Raw genomic sequence first — 16,367 nt, 5'->3', positions numbered from 1 at the left:
AAACAGTCTTTACAGACTCCCTTAATGCTACACATGGAAAACTGAGGCTCAACAATGCAAAGGACTTGGCCATCATCTAAACTGGGACAGTTATCTCTATGTTGCAGGACTGCTGTAAGGATCTGAAGGGCTGGGCGTGGTGCCTGGCACAAAGTGTAAGCTCATAAAGAAAGATTAGCTTTCAGTCCCAAAGAGTTTGGCCAGGAGGATCTACCACACACACACACACACACACACACGCACACACACGCAGCCCTGGACCCAGGACTCTAAGGCACACAAGCCCTTCTCTTCGCCCTAACCCCCCCCCCTCCCGGCAGCAAGCAAACTCGCACTACCTGGCGTGGGGGTGGTGGGGGCTCCGGGCTAAACTTGTTTACAGTGGAAGGGAGGGGCACGTCCAGTCCACTTCTGTTAGCAGCCACTAAATGGGGCAAGATTTTAATAGTAGCTCTGCACTAACTGCGGCATAACCTGGGTGGTTTCTTCTCTCTGAGCCTCAGTTTCCTCATGTGTAAAATGAGGAGAATAACCCTGTGACACGATGGGGAGGAAGAAGATGCTCTGTAAAGCACGAAGAGTGCGGAGGTGACGATCGCAGCCCTTCCCCTGCAGTCTCCACAACTGGTGCCTGGAATCTAGGGCGAAGCAACCCCATTTGTGCGGGACAGGCTGGGAGAAGGAAGAGGAGTTTGCACTTAATGGGTGCTTGTTTGCATGATATAGGCACCCACCCTTCACAGACTCAGAATCAGAGTCAGAGTTGGAAGAAAATTAGACGCTAAAATGTTGCTCTCGATGCCGTTCACCTTTCCCCAGGGCAGCGCTGGCACGTAGTAGGCATTGACAAAATATTTCTTGACAAAACATTTCCAAGATCACACAGTACGCCCCTTTCAAAACCAACACAGATCTGACTCTGCTCCTCCTTTCACGAGGCCATTCTATTTCATGGAATTATTTTTGCTTTTTCCCCAAATGATCATAAAAGTCCGTGGGAAGCCCATTTCTCTCTCCCAGCACCCTTCGGCCTATCAGCAATCCCCCTTCTGGACTAGCCCAGCCAGGATAAACAGCCATTTCGATGCTCCTCTCTCTGTGCCCAGCTTGGTGCTGCCAACACTTCAAGTCCTGACTTTTTTTCTTTTCTTTTTTTCTTTGAGACAGAGTCTCACTCTGTAGCCCGGGCTAGAGTGCTGTGGCGTCAGCCTAGCTCACAGTAACCTCAAACTCCTGGGCTCAAGCAATCCTGTTGCCTCAGCCTCCCGAGTAGCTGGGACTACAGGCATGCACCACCATGCCCGGCTAATTTTTTCTATATATTTTTAGTTGTCCAGCTAATTTCTTTCTATTTATAGTAGAGACGGGGTCTTGCTCTTGCTCAGGCTGGTTTCGAACTCCTGACCGTGAGCGATCCTCCCACCTCAGCCTCCCAGAGTGCTAGCGTTAAGGCATGATCCACAGTGCCCGGCAGAGTCCTGAGTTTTCAGCAGGCCCTGCACTGCCCCTGCCACGGGGCAAGTCCCCGCTGAGGAAAAGGAGGCCCCAGTCAGCTTCCGCGCAGCAGAGGCGTTTCCCTTTTGCTCTCTGGTTGGGCAGGAGCCTAGGACACAGGCCCAAAGCGGCAGCAGCAGCGGCAGCAGCAGCCTAGAAGGAAGGGCGGCAGCAGCCATTTCCTACCCTCCTAAGGCATCTCCCTCCCCGGCTAGTCCCTCCCCGGCTAGTCCCTCCCCTATTTCCTGAGTTCCTCTGCTTTAGCCCCAGCCAGAACTATGATATGAAAGGGCTCCAAACATTAACTGAACCGCAGACCCTCGGAGCCGGGAAGAACCTTTGAGGTCTTTATTCCCACCTCCTCCCCACTGCAGGAATGCTCACTGGTGGCAAAGAGGGGGCACCTTATGGAACCCCTTATAGCTTCAAGTTCCTCTTCCATAAAATGAACACTATGACACCTAGCTGACGGTGTTGCTGTGGGAGGAGATGGAAGAATGGATTTCATAAGAGTAGATGTGTATTGAGCACTAGCTATATGCCCAGAGTTGTTCTAAGTGCTTTTCAGGTATTAATAAATAAATCAAAAATAATTAATAAATTAATAATTATTTGTTAATTTATTAATTTATTTTATTATTTATGAATTTATTAATAAATTAATAATTAATGGATCGACTTATTTAATTCTTATAGCGGCCTTCTGAAGTAGGTATATTATTATCACCTTCCCCCCACACACACACACCGCATTTTACAGATGGAGAAACCCAGAGACCACAAAGGTAACGTAACTTGCTACATGCACGCAGCTGAACGGCAATGGCAGCATTGAGAGCTTGTACCTCCATTTTCACCCATAGGACCCTGTGCATCATCCCTACCACAGGGAACGATCGGCCCCCCTGAGGGTTACATGAACTCACAAGTGTGCGTGTGGCTGTAACTTTTTGTATTCAAGTACCCCTAAGGGCCGAGGGGGAAGAATGTGAAAAAAGCCTGAGGGGCTGACGATGCAACCTGAAGCTTTGGCTCTAAGCAGGGAATGTCTTTGAAGTCTCAGCTCTTATCTTAAACATTCACTTGAATTTTCCAGTTAACTCTGGTGGAAGTCTCTGGTGTTTTCATATTAAAAGTGGTGTCTTTATTCTTTAAGTCTTCGAGGGACTTTGACACTCCAGGAAGATGCCACATTGGTCTTGTGGATTCATATGCTTCCAGGCCACCTCCTTGTACCCCAGGGGGACCAGACACCCAGCTGCAGGGCAGGCCCTTGTCACTGAGACTGGCTACATTTTATGGAGCACTTGTCTCATGAGCAAATATTCTAAGCATTTGCATTTGCTGCGCAATTTAGTCACCATAATAATCACAACAACTCTACGGGGAGATGGAAGTATTAGCATTTCCCCCATTATGGGAAAACTGCAACACAGAGAGGTCAAGTGACTTTCCCAAGGTGGTTCAGTTTGGACTGTCAGCCTTGGCTAGTAACCACTGCACGTGCTGCCTCTCTCAGGCCACAGGAGAGCTTCTCTTCCCGATTTACCTCCACCACTTCCCACCAGGATTGATTTGATTCTTGACAGAAGCAGCCTGTATTCGAACTAGATGAGAGCATCGCTTTGAGCGCAGAGGTGTCTCTCCCCGCACTCCATCCTGCCCCACGTGGGTGATAAGCCTGGGGCTGGCTCGCGCACAGGGCGGGTCTACCATGCAGGTTCGGCAACTGACTGTTTCCTGGCTGGTGACAGTGTCTTGGGCCCAGCACCTGTTGAGCTGGTGGATACAGCACCAGCATTTCACACAGGAGTCCTGTGCCACCCTCCACGGCCAAGATCTAGCTTCAGAAATGGCTGCTCATCACCTACAGGGAGAAGGCCACACTTCTAAGGTTGGCATTCAAAATGCTGCACAAGCTTACCCAGTCAACTCAGCTGGCATTCTTGGAACACACTATATACTTCGTGTTAACCCTCCAAATATGTTACATGTGCTCTTCTCTCTCACAAATATGCTCATCCTTATTTCCTTTACTTATTTCTCAAACACTGATATGCTTTAATCTTCCTGGCAGTATTCTAAGCTCTTTGCACATTTTAACTCATCAACTCCTTACAGAAACCTTGTAGGTATGATTATCCTATTTTACAGATGAGGAAACTGAGGCATAAAGAGGTTAAATTATTTGCTCTATCTCTTGCACTTGGCAAAGTCCTATGTATCCTTTCAGTGCAGTATCTCCTACGAACAGCATACGCCATTTCCTTTCTGGGTGATTTCACAGCTCAGTTACATCAGCAATCATTCTATATTGAGTTTACTTATCTATATATCTTCCTGCCCAATAAGAGTTTGAATTCCCTGAGGGCAGAGACTGTATCTTATTATTTATGGCATATCCATTGCTCAGGAAGGGGTTAGGCACAGAGTTAGTACTTAGTGAATATTTGTTAAAGCAGGGTCCTCAACCTATGGTGAGTTGTATAATTATTTCATTATACATTAAAATGTAACAATAATAAAGTGCACAATAAATGTAATGCCCTTGAATCAACCCAAAACAAGTCCCCCCACTGCCATCCATGGAAAAATTGTCTTCCATGAAAACAGTGCCTGGTGTCAAAAAGATTGGGGACCGCTATGATCAAGGATTGAATGAAGAGTGAGCACGTGGTGGGTGAGTGGCAAGCCCATAAGCAGCCTTGACCAAACCAAATGGTGACTGAGAGATTTGAGGTTTTCTTTCCCCAGTGTCATTGGGGTGAAGGAGCATAAAAATAACTCAGTGACCAAGCATGAAATGCAACCACAGGTGGCAAGAGGGGAAGAGAGAAAACCCCCGCCCCCATTCTGGCCATTCGTGCGGCTGAACCAAACCTGGCACCCTGACCACAAAGCCTCTGAGCGGACGAGCTGTCTAGTTAGCCACGAAAGCCTGGGGTCTGCACTGGACAACTGAGCTCACTGGCTTCTCTGTTTGCCCCTCAAATGCCCCAGGCCTGTCTCTGCAATTCAGAGGTTCATATGAAAAAGAGCAAAGGGCTTAGATGTCACCCCGGGAAGTTGACGTTTGGCGGAAAAATAAAGGGGAGTTTGCTCACAACTCTGATCTCAAGTCCCAGCTCTGCCAATTCAGTAGTTGTGTGACCTCTGGCAAGTTACTGAACCTCAGTTTCTTCACCTAGCAAATGGAAATGATTTTTTTTTTGCCCTGTAAACCTCAAGATAATGGATCTGAGAGCACTTTGTAAGTGGACAGTGGGCAGACACAGACAGACACGAGTGCTGCTTCTAGCAGCGTGCTGCAGCTTTCCCATTGCAAGCCCCAAGTCACATTGGCCAGCACGGTGGCTCACGCCTGTAATCCTAGCACTCTGGGAGGCCCAGGCGGGAGGATCGTTTGAGCTCAGGAGTTCGAGACCAGCCTGAGCAAGAGCAAGACCCTATGTGTACTAACAATAGAAAAAAAAAGAAATAGCCAGGTGTTGTGGTGCGCACCTATAGTCCAGCTACTCGGGAGGCTGAGGCAGGAGGATCGCTTGAGCCCAGGAGTTTGAGGTTGCTGGGAGCTAGGCTGACGCCACAGCACTCTAGCCTGGGCAACAGAGTGAGACTCTGTCTGAAAAAAAAAAAAAAAAAGAAAACCCAAAGTCTCAGTCTTTTGCCTGTCTCTACCTTGCTAAGGATGATACAGCCCAATCATTAGAGTTTTCTGGGCTTTAGTAAAATGGGAAGGATAATTTCTAGGCTTTTGCAGCCAAGTGTTGGAGGGGCTGCTGGATGTATACAGATTTTATCAGCTCCAGAATAGGGGCCCTAAGAACTGGAATTCTCAAGGCAGCCTTGGACTTGAACACTAACTTCAACACTTACTAGATGACGTGTCATATCACTTCTCTGAGTCTCAGTTTCCTCACTTTGCTGTTGTTGTTTGAAACAGAGTGTCACCTGTCGCCCAGGCTGGGGTGCAGTGACATCATCCTTTGCCCTGCCTTGCCTGGCCCTGCAAATTCAGTCTTCCAGGGCTCACACAAGCCTGAGCGCCTAGAGAGATCAAGTCAGAAGAAGGGATTCCAGAGAAGTCCCAGAGTTCTCTAGGAGAATTTCTCCTGTAATTTCTCCATGTTGTCTTGAAGTCTGGGGTGGCCCCAGCAAGATATGAGTGTCCAGTGGGGCTGTTCACATTCAGGGACCTCCTTTTCCTCCTGCTCACCCTCCTTTCCTAGCTCTTCTCCACTGAAGCCTGGAATGTTCTGTGTTCTAGTTTAACCAAGGAGGCTGTTCCTTTTGCCCAAGTTATTGTCCCACGTGCTGGTGGTGCCACCCATACTCCACTCTGCCTTTGACCTGCTGAGTGAACTTGGGCATGTTACTTGCCTCTCAGGGCTACAATATCTCATCTGAACATGAGAAACCTAGGTGGACTAGATCGGTGGCTAGAGGAGGCGCCTCAAGGCCTATCATGGGGATGTTGGCGGAGGGGAGAACAAGGGAAGGCTGAGCCAGGAAGCTCCAGGCCCCCACCCCTACCCCACCTTGCTTCAGTCAGAGCCATGCAAGTTTTTATCTGTTTTATATATTGGGATTTCCCACAGGATTCAATTGGGGGGTGGGCAGAATCTGCATCTAGAGAAGTTTTATAAGCCATGGACCAGATGTGTTCTTGCACCTGAGTGTCAGTTACTTGTGAGTGATCATTAATGACATAATATAAGTAAAACACTTAAAACAGCACACAGTGCGTACTAATGACGATGACAATAATAGCTACCATTTATTGAGCACTATGTGCCAGGCATTGTTCAAAAGCTATATACTTAGATTAACTTATTTGATCCTTCCAAACCTTCTCAGGAAGGCACTATCTATCATTGGCCTCATTTTACAGATAAAGACACTGAAGCATGGAGAAGTTTAGCAACTTGTGCAAGATCACAAGCTAATGAGGGGTACAAGTGAGATTTGAAGACAGGCAGTTTGGCTCCAGGGCCTTCATTCTTAATCAGCACAAGTATTGTTTCTCAATGTATATTTAGTTTTATTTTTCTTGTTGTTTTCATTGGTGAATTATTTTACACATCATCTGTAAAATGGGCTGAGCTCACCACACAATGTGACTGTGACTAAGATCAGATCAAGGCTGCAGAGTGGGCGACCTAGGGCCTGCTCTGGCGGCCAGGCCAGGCCACAGGGTGCCCTCACGTTGGTGTGCCAGTTCTGCTGAGCCACTCCTCCAAACAGTGGGCAGGGGAAAGTGCTGAGTTGGCTAAGACAATAAGGACTGGCTCATGTTCTCAGAGCCTAGAAGAAATCAGGCAGCAGATCTGGTGGGAACTTAGAAGGTGGCTGGATGCCCCACATGGGACAGAACTCTACTGATCTGCTTTGTTTCAGACCTTGCTGACCCTGTCACTGTCAGTCCCCACCATTCGGCCTTCCTTCTTCCCTTTTCACTCCTTTTCTGCCCCCCTCTATTTTCCCTTCCTCTCTCCTCCCTCTCCTTGCTCAGCAAGACTCATAATAGCTCACTAAACCACAACCGTCCTATTTCTTCTATTTCCACTTTCCAGGGGAATTTTGCAGCTAGTCCCTCCTGATTGATCCTCCCTTCTCCGGCCAAGTTCGTCTCTTCCCCCGGCTGCTTCCCTGCACTGTCACCCCCTCAGCAGGCAGCAGCAGCACACAGGCAAATTGCAGAGCCACTAACTTCATGGGCAAGTACCTTCCCTTTTCTGGGTCTCAGTTTCCCTGTTTGTTAAAGGTTGAAGGGGAGTGACAGAGGTTGGACTAAGTAATATCCAAAGAGCTTTCCAGGTCTGATTTCAACAGTTTTACATCTGATCCATTTAGAAAATTGAATCTTCTTGGCCAATTCTTTCTACTTCCTTTATATATATGTACATGATTATTATTATTATTATTATTATTATTATTATGTTGGTGGGGAACTTTGAAGGCACCAGTTGGGGCCAGACTCTGAGGAACTAGGAGCTGAGGGCAGTAGAAGTTAGGAACAAGAGCTGTAGAATTTTCCAAAGTTACAAAAGCACACTGGGGCAATGAGGCTGGGACAGGGCCCACTTGATGGAATAACAGTATTTTGCCAGCCAAATCACTTTAGAAAAATGGTCCTCTCAGCTGGCTTTGGCTTCAAAGAAGGGTCAAGGAGTTGCGTGCCGAGAACCGGGGCAGGAGCAGAGCGTCAACACCTCCGGGCACAGCACCAACCTGGGGATTCAGCCGCGCACCCCCCGGCATCAGCACCCGCCTGCTTTGCACAAAGCGGAGGATTGAAGGTCAAAAAGGAGACAGAATTCACCCAAGCAAATCTGATCAGCAAGTAAAGAGCTGAGACTCAAATGCGAGTGTTTAGACTCCAGAGCCAGTGCTCTGTTCAAAACATCATGCTCTTGCATTTCCAATAGCTTTGACAATACAAGATTTCTGGAAAGCTACCAAAAGCAAAAACAAAAAACCACTCTTAACAATGGCTAACTCTGGAAAGTGGGAGTCAGGGGTTATGGGATTTTGGCTCTCCATTTCTATCTAGATATATAGGTTGGAATTTTCACCAGAACATGTATTTTATTTTTAATCCATATGTGAAAGGAAACAGCTGAAACAGAAGGCAGAACATGATCCATGCTATAAGACAGATACACAGCATGCTGGGGATTTGAGAGAGGGAGGAGACAATATTTGAGCTGAGCTTTGAAGAATGGCAAAGGTCTGAGCAGCCTGAGATGGGGTGGGGGGAATCCAAGAATCTGAGAAACTACAGAAGTCAGCCATTCCAACTCAGCAGCTGTTGCTGACTTCTGAGACAACGGGCCTGCCTAGAAGGAATGATTAGGTGCATATAGTGGGTAGGATTTCCTGTTTTCTTTCCTTTCCTCATTTTATATTGTTAGGTACCTGGGCCAGAGCCCAGGGCTGGGGAAACACCTGCTGTGTCCACACGCCCCTTACCTGGACTGCGATCTCAGCTTGCTCTGGAGACGCCGGGCTGTGCCAGTTCAGCCAGACAGGGACAGAAGCAGCCACAGGAACTGCAGCACACTTACAAACAGAAGGGGGCCTCAGCTGGGTGCACCTGCCTCAACCTGCAACTGCTTTGCGCTTTTTCACCAGGATTCAGGATTCCGTGTCAAACTATCCATCAGATCCATCACATTTTTAGCAAATCGCGTTGTTCACATCTTTGGAAAATCATGGCCAAACCCCTTTCCCATTAAGGGTCATATAAACATAGCGTGTAGGAGCTCAAAGGGCCTTAGAGACCACCCGATCCAATCCTTTCATTTTAACTATGGGGAAACTGGGGCCCAGAGAGGAGAAGGGACATACTGAAGGTCACAGAGTCTGTTAGCAGCCAAGGCAACACATCATGCCTGGTTGTACTCCAGCCCCAGTGATGAATGACCCTTGCTGCAGCCCGGGCCTCAAAGGGGCTCGTTGGCAGACATGAGAAGGCGAGCACATCTGGTCTTTGGAGACCTGAGGTGTCTGAGGCACATCTGATCCTTCCATCACTCCACCCCAAGTTCCCCTCGGGCCTGCACACAGCAGCCCTGGAGTGGGGGTGGGGCTCCATCTGCCCTCGGCTCATTCCTGAGGACTCAGCTCTCACTTTTTTTTTTTTTTTTTTCAGACAGAGTCTCACTCTGTTGCCCAGGCTAGAGTGCCGTGGCGTCAGCCTAGCTCACAGCAACCTCAGACTCCTGGGCTCAAGCGATCCTTCTGCCTCAGCCTCCCAAGTAGCTGGGACCACCAGTACGCACCACCATGCCCGGCTAATTTTTTCTATATATTTTTAGTTGGACAATTAATTTCTTTCTATTTTTAGTAGAGACGGGGTCTCGCTCTTGCTCAGGCTGATCTCGAACTTCTGACCTTCAGCAATCCTCCTGACTCGGCCTCCCAGAGTGCTAGCTTTACAGGCGTGAGCTACTGCGCCGGCCTAGCTCTCACTTTTTAAATCTCAAGTCAGACTTCTGGACTAGAGAAAACATCTCCTCCTACCCCCACCCTACTGCCTGGGCTAGTCCTGGCGGTAATTTTATAATCATTTGGTAGCTGTAATAAGTATCTTGTCTGGGAGCTTACAGAGTGCTCTCGCTCCCACTGTCACACTTTGGACCTGTCACAACCCAGGAGTTGGGTATTTGGATCCCCATTTCAAAACTGAGAAAACTGAGGCTCAATTCTGACAAAATCGGAATTGGATGGACAGATGGACAGAAAAAATAGCTCCCAAGCACTGTCCCTGTGGCTGGCTCTGTATGAGACGTGAGGAGACAGAGAAAGATAAGACACTTTCTACCCTGAAGGCGCTCACCATCTTAGTCACTGCTCCTCGCACTTTTGCACCAACGTTCCCCCAAATGGCTGAGCACAGCTCACTCATTCCCCGCATAGCCTCTATTCCCCAGGTAGCCCCTGGGAGCCAGAGGATCCCAGGCAGCCAGCCACCAGTGAGAAATGTTTCTGAAGTCTCCACTGTTATCTAACACATTCATATGGATTTTGCATGCTATTCCACAACAACTCTTTGCCTGTTTTAAAATTTAAAACTGATGTTTTGCCCCCAGATCTTTTTGGAGAAAAAAAAAACCCATTCCAAGCAGATGCTCTTGGAAGTATTGTCTAGGAAGAAGTTCTGTTTACCTCTGGCCCAGGGGAGACAGTGGTATATTTTTGCATGGTCAAGGTCTTGTTATACGTTGAAACTAAAATTTTGGTAAAGTGGCTGTGTGTGTGTGTGCACACCACACATGTGACACACGTACATGTGTGCCTGTAGAAGTAGAGGTGGGCAGAGCTGATTTCCTTGCAGGACTATGTTTCTTTGGTACCCCAAAATGACCCACACTTTTACCCTGTCAACTATCTGTGGACCAGCCATGTTCCTCAGCCCAGAAACCAGAACTGAAAAGGACCCTAGGGGTTCTGGAATTTTTTCTTTTCCTAACGGACCTTTTGCATTGGCCCTGTTAGCAACAGTGGTAAGGAAACAAGATGGCATCCACCTCCGAGTGACAGAGAGCTGAAAGGGAAGCAAGCCAGGCAAACTTAACCGCAGCTCATTAGGGGCACGAAAGTAGTTATCCTGGGAGATTGGGGATGGTCAAAGCGCTTCCCTACTTTTGCTAGGCTTCTTCAAATAAAAAGCATGTACTTTGGAAAACCTGAATATTGATCCACTGTTTGTGTAGCCTGTAATTATTTTATGTCTGTTTTTTCTTGGTTTCAGAGGAAAGTTCTGAGTGCCAGCCTACTTTGGTGATCCTCAGGGAAACAAGGAAGGGGGTTTGGACTCTCTGTTGGGACATAGGTTAAAGGGAGCAAGGCTTCTCTGATGGCCAGATGGGGTGATAACAGCAGTGAGATCAAAGTATGACAGTTCCAAGTGGCGGCCAGTGGGGTGGGAAAGGCCAGAGATTCTGAAACAACTGCCCGTCCTCTCCTTAAGAGTCTCCTTTTGGCCTTTTTTTCTTTCCAACCTTGAAGAGCTTTGTGTTTTGTTTTTAACAAGGGAGGCTGTTCCCTTCCCCTGTGGAAGGATCCCTGAAATATCCTGCTCCAGGGACAGATGGTCACAGAGCTGGCAGCCTCTGTTCTCAGGAGCGCTACTTCCTATGTTTTCATTTTTCTTCTCAAAACGCAAACCAAACTAACTCTTCCTGTTTCTGGGTTTGGGATTTGGATGGTCGCACAGCAGGAACCCTCTAGCAAACAGGTCAGAAGGGGCCTCTGAAAGCTGCCCCTTGGCTGCCCTGCCATGGAGGGAAGGGCTGTTCGAATGGAATTTAGTCCTACAGAAGGCAGAGGGGGACGAGGATGACACTCGGGCACAGCTCTGCTTCTGAAGCTACTTCATTCTCTTTTGCTTCTGCCCCTTCCCCAGGCAGACCAAAGCCTGGGAGCCATGGCACTGTCACAGTCTCGGCCATTGGTCACCGCCAGCTGGACGTAAGTGGAGGGAAGAGGCATCCACACCATAAGAAATGGCTTTAGGAGCTGGGGAAGAACAGCTTCTGGGGAGGGCATTATAGATGAGTGGGGACTTGGGTTCTAGTCTCAGTTTTGCCATCAACCAGTTATCTGCTGTTGTGCAGACCCCGTTCTTTCTCTGGGCTTCAGGTTCCCGAGCTGCAATGAGAGCATGGGACTGTATGACTTCTAGGGTGGCTTCCAGCTCAGACTTTGGGAAATTCTAAATGCCAGCAGGTTGGCCACAGGGAAGAAGAGACACACTCCTTCCATGAAACTCCAAGGGGTAAAAACGGGACCACTGGATGGAAGTTTTTGTAAGTCAGATTCTAGCTCAGTATAAAGAACTTTCAAGTGAGTTTAGAATGAAAAAGGAGGCTTCACCGTACCTGGAGAATCTGGTCAGAGTCTAAGTGGACACGTAGCAGCAATGGTATAAAAGGGAGCTGGTTAGCAACTGAACACTAGACTTGAGCTGTGATCTCCAGAATTTACTTTCATGTGGCCAACTCCAGTTTCCAAATTACAGCTGAACGAGCTCAGGAAATTTTACTCCAAAATATGACTCCTTGGTATAAAGAGTATTTATTTTTTTTGAGACAGATTCTCACTCTGTTGGCCAGGCTAGAGTGCCTTGGCGTCAGCCTAGCTCACAGCAACCTTAAACTCCTGGGCTCAAGTGATCCCCCTGCCTCAGCCTCCCCAGTAGCTGGGACTACAGGCATGCGCCACCATGCCCGGCTCATTTTTTTTCTTTTTAGTAGAGAAGGGGGCCTCCCTCTTGTTCGGGCTGGTCTCACACTCCTGAGCTCAAGTGATCCTCCTGCCTGTCTCAGGGCCTCCCAGAACGCTAGGATTACAGGTGTGAGACATCTCACCAGCCCATAAAGAATATTTTGAATTAAAGGCCCTCAGAGATCAATAGGCCTTAGAAGGGACTAACGATTGACTTCCTTTCCCCTCCCTGTTATCTCAATATGTTGCAAGAAAGAAGATCAAGAATGCAACCAGCCCGGGCCCAAATCATTTTAAATATAATACCTGTCTCTCAGGTTAATTTAATTTGCTAAGAGAATCGTTTACATGCCAATCTGTTTCCCCATCCATTCATCCTCCCTGGCAACCATTTATCGCTCCTAAACAGAATTACCTACGCTGCTCATCTCCCCTCCCCTCTATAAAAAGGGCGTAACAATTTCTGGACCCCTTTGGAATACTAGGCAATCACTCTGTGATTCCCCCCACATGCATGGTAAAGAAACATCTTTCTTTCATTAATCTACTTTAATTGTGAGTTGGTCTTTCAGTGTGTGTGTGGGGGTGTTTCCCCTCCCCCCCATCTTCATGGGCCCTAAAGGGAAAACAAATTTGGTTGAATGAAGCTGGAATGAGACATCCCTCAACTCTGTCCTTCTCTCAGGTCCCTCAAGGAATCTCTGGGGACTCTAGGGCTCCTCAGTACTCACTTATGAAAAGCATTGGTTAATATGGTCCTTAAGTGTCCTTCCTGCTGTGAGACAGGATGTAGGTCCATGTCCAAGTTTCAAGGGTTTGGTGGAAATGTGTTTTGCATTGATCTGCACCATTGGGACTTGAGACCCTGTCTTCAGACGTTTTGTCATCTGGAGCCAGTGGGGCTCTGTGTCCATCTGTAATAGCTAGTTCGGAGCTGAAATGATAGGGAAGAAAGTCTGCTGAAAGGAAGAAGTCACCAGTGATTACCAGAAGTCCTTTTGCTATGCCATCAAAAATAAAAGACAATCCTCGGCAGACTCATTGTTTATGTGAGTTCTGGGAGTAGAGATGTAGCTGTTGCACACTGAGAGCTCATGGGCTGTGGGGGAGACAGGAAAGAAAAGAGGCCAATGCAAAACAGTGCGATGTGTTACAACAGATATGGACAAGATGGCAAGGGATGCCAGGGGATGGCTTAACAGGGCAAGAAGGGGACTGGCAAAGACACACCTCCTAGAGACTCCAATATGAGGGTTCACTGCGTGTCCAGGGAATAGCGAATTGCCTCACGGGGCTCAGAAATGTGGGAATGAGGTGGGAGATGCAAGAAAGACAGGTGAGACCTCGAATGCCAAAACAAAGCAGCTGCACTTTCACCAAAGGTAGGAAACAATCAAAGATTTTTGAGGATGCCTAAATGTTTCTTTTAAAGAGAGAACACTGGCAGCAGTGTAGAAGGTGAACTGGAGGGGAGAGCGTGGTGGCAGGGAGACCAGTTAGGAAGTGGGAGCAACCCGTCCAGGCCAGAGCTTCTGAGGGCCTAGATGGAGGGCTAGGGTAGCCTGGGTGACAAAGAAGGGGTGGATTTGGGAAGCATTACAAAGAGGTCTCACGTGCGTGATTTGCTGACTGAATGGCAGCAAATGAGAAAAATGGAGTGCAGGTGACTCTCATGATTCTTGCTAGAGTGACCGGAGAGACGGTGCTGCTTTCACCAAGAAAGGGAATCCTGAGGAAGAAGGTTTCCAGAGGAATGATGAAGAATTAGGATCTTCAGTGCTGAGTGTGAATCATCCATGGGCCCTCCCGGTGGAAGTGGCCAATAGCATCTCCCAGGTCCTTCTCAGGCTTATCTTTCCACCTGCAGTTCCCATTCCCTCTCGGCCCAGGCTGTGAAAACGGACAGCGAGGCTGCGATGGGGACATTTGCCGGACCTGCATATGGAAGCCTGGACCTGATTCTGTTTTGCACTCCTGAAAAAGGAACCAGGAATCTGAGCTTCCCAGCCTGGCCCCTCGGGCCCCAAAGGAAGCCTGGAAACCCTCCTCCCATCCCAAAGAACATCTTGAAATTGCCCTTTCCACTGACCCTACCCCTACCTCCCTCTCCTTTCAGCCTGATTTCTGGTGGGGGCAGAAGGCAGGAGATGGCACAGAGTCAAAGTTCAGAGGACCTTGGACAACTTGCTCATTTTGTATAGAAGGAAACTGAGGCCCAGGGGACAGAGGGCAACTAACTCAAGGTTACAGAAGAAGTTAATGGCAGAGGTGGGACTAGATCCTAGGTCTCTCAAATTCACAGCCCAGTGTTTTTACTTTGGCTGAATTCACTATAGATCATGGTTAAAAGATTTCCTGTCTCAAATGATAATAAATGCCAGATGCACTCTAACTAAGTAGATCTTTATATTATGCCAAGTTGCTGGGTAAAATATCTGTCAAATGTGAGATAAGTCATGCCCCATAAATGTTCTTTGTAAAGTAGCAAATGTTAAATGACCAGAAGTGTTAAGAATTAGTTACAAGAATGATTTGGTCATTTTCAAAACAAAGGAAGTGGATTGAAGTATTATGATGATGATGAGAGTTTTCATATGCCTAGTATTTCAGTCTACTGCCCCTCTGGCTATTTTCTGCCTTTCAAGTCGGACTCCCCGCCCCCTCGAGCTGGAGGAGGGGTCTGGGGCAGCTGATGGACTGAGTCTGGTGCTGAGGCCAAGCCTGCAGCCAGACTGGAGCCAGTTCGGTTGGGAGCAGGGGCTCTTGTTACAGGCAAACTATTACCCCCCAGGTAGCCGCAGCCACTTCAGCAGGAGCCTGGAGAGAAGCCCTGAACAGCTCCAGGCAACAAAAGGAGCTTTGTGCACTGGGAACAAGTGGCCCCCGGGAGGATCTGGCGCAAGGGCGGTGGGAGGGAAGGTCAGCAGCCTCCTCACCTCTGCCGCCTGCTGGGAAGGGGAGCTAATAGGCTCAGTGGTGCAGTTTGCAAGTCAAGGAGCCATTGAATTTCAGAGTGGCAAGATATCTTAGGGGTCATTTAGTGCAAACTGTTTGTTTTATAGCTGGGGACACTAAGGCCCAGAGAGGGGAAGGGACATGCCCAAGATCACACAGTTGGCAAAGGGCAAAGCCAAAACTGGAACCTAGAGCTCCTGGTTCTGCTAGTCAAGTGTTCTCACCTCAGGGCCTGACAGGCAGTTTGGAGTTGTGGGTTTTGTTTGGAGGATGGGGTTCCTTTTAGGCTCCAGAACCTTTTTGTATTTTAGGAGCAGTTCACTCTCAAGCAACATGATGCGAGGACTTGGAAGAAGTATGAAGTGATGCAGGGAGCTTGAGAGCATGGAGCGAGTCTTGGAGTCCCTAAGACCTGAGCCTTCTCCTGACCTGCTGGTTTTACTACTGCTAGCTCGGTAGTATATGTCGGCATGGGATGACTAAGGGTGATACACTGGTATTTTTAATAGTGATAGATAATTAGCATATATTGGGGAAAATGTAACTAGTAACTAGTACGTCAAAACCCAATTTCATAGATATTACAGCTTAGGGTGAGGTTATTGCTTAAAATCAGGCTGATTTAAAGAAAAATATTAAGTACGTAATGGCAAAGATGACATCATGGCAAAAACTGTGAGGGTGGTTCACAAATAAGTGAGATTTGGGAAAGATTGTGCTAGTGGATTCTGGAAGCGTGCTAGCAGGGCCCTCACGGGTCATTCAGTTCACCCTCTCGGGGTTGGGCAGCTCCACGTGTGCTGAAGCCACCTAGATGCTCCTAATGCTCTCCTGGAAGAGAGTCCCAAGGATCCCGTGAAAGCCCCGCCAAGGTTTCCTCTGTCAGTGGGACCACTAGGACAAAAGCACTAGAAGAAGATTACATATGCAAATTATATGCAAATGTCAATTTGGAGTTAGTGTCTCGGCTTCTTCATCGCTAAAATGTCCCTGATTGGTCCTCTCTTCCACCTCTTCTGTTCTGCTCTGGTGGCACTTGGGAGAATGGCGTATGAGAACATGGCAGGCTCAACGTACAGAGGGGAACACTGAGGTTCAGAGAAGGGAAGGCTCTGACTTAGGATCAGTCGGCCGTGAGTGTCAGACTGTCCCATAGCTCCTGTCCCTTCAGCCCCCGCGCCACCCCA

General features: G+C 48.1%; 1 protein-coding gene across 1 annotated transcript in view; it reads right to left on the bottom strand.

Moving 5' to 3' along the window:
- Positions 1-16,367, bottom strand: part of STARD8 (StAR related lipid transfer domain containing 8) — a 73,283-nt gene that overhangs the window by 41,644 nt on the left and 15,272 nt on the right. The gene's annotated exons all lie outside the window — the stretch shown is intronic.

Source organism: Microcebus murinus, chromosome X, assembly GCF_040939455.1.
Source record: "Microcebus murinus isolate Inina chromosome X, M.murinus_Inina_mat1.0, whole genome shotgun sequence".
Taxonomy (NCBI): Eukaryota; Metazoa; Chordata; class Mammalia; order Primates; family Cheirogaleidae; genus Microcebus; species Microcebus murinus.
This window is presented reverse-complemented; position numbering and strand designations above follow the sequence as displayed.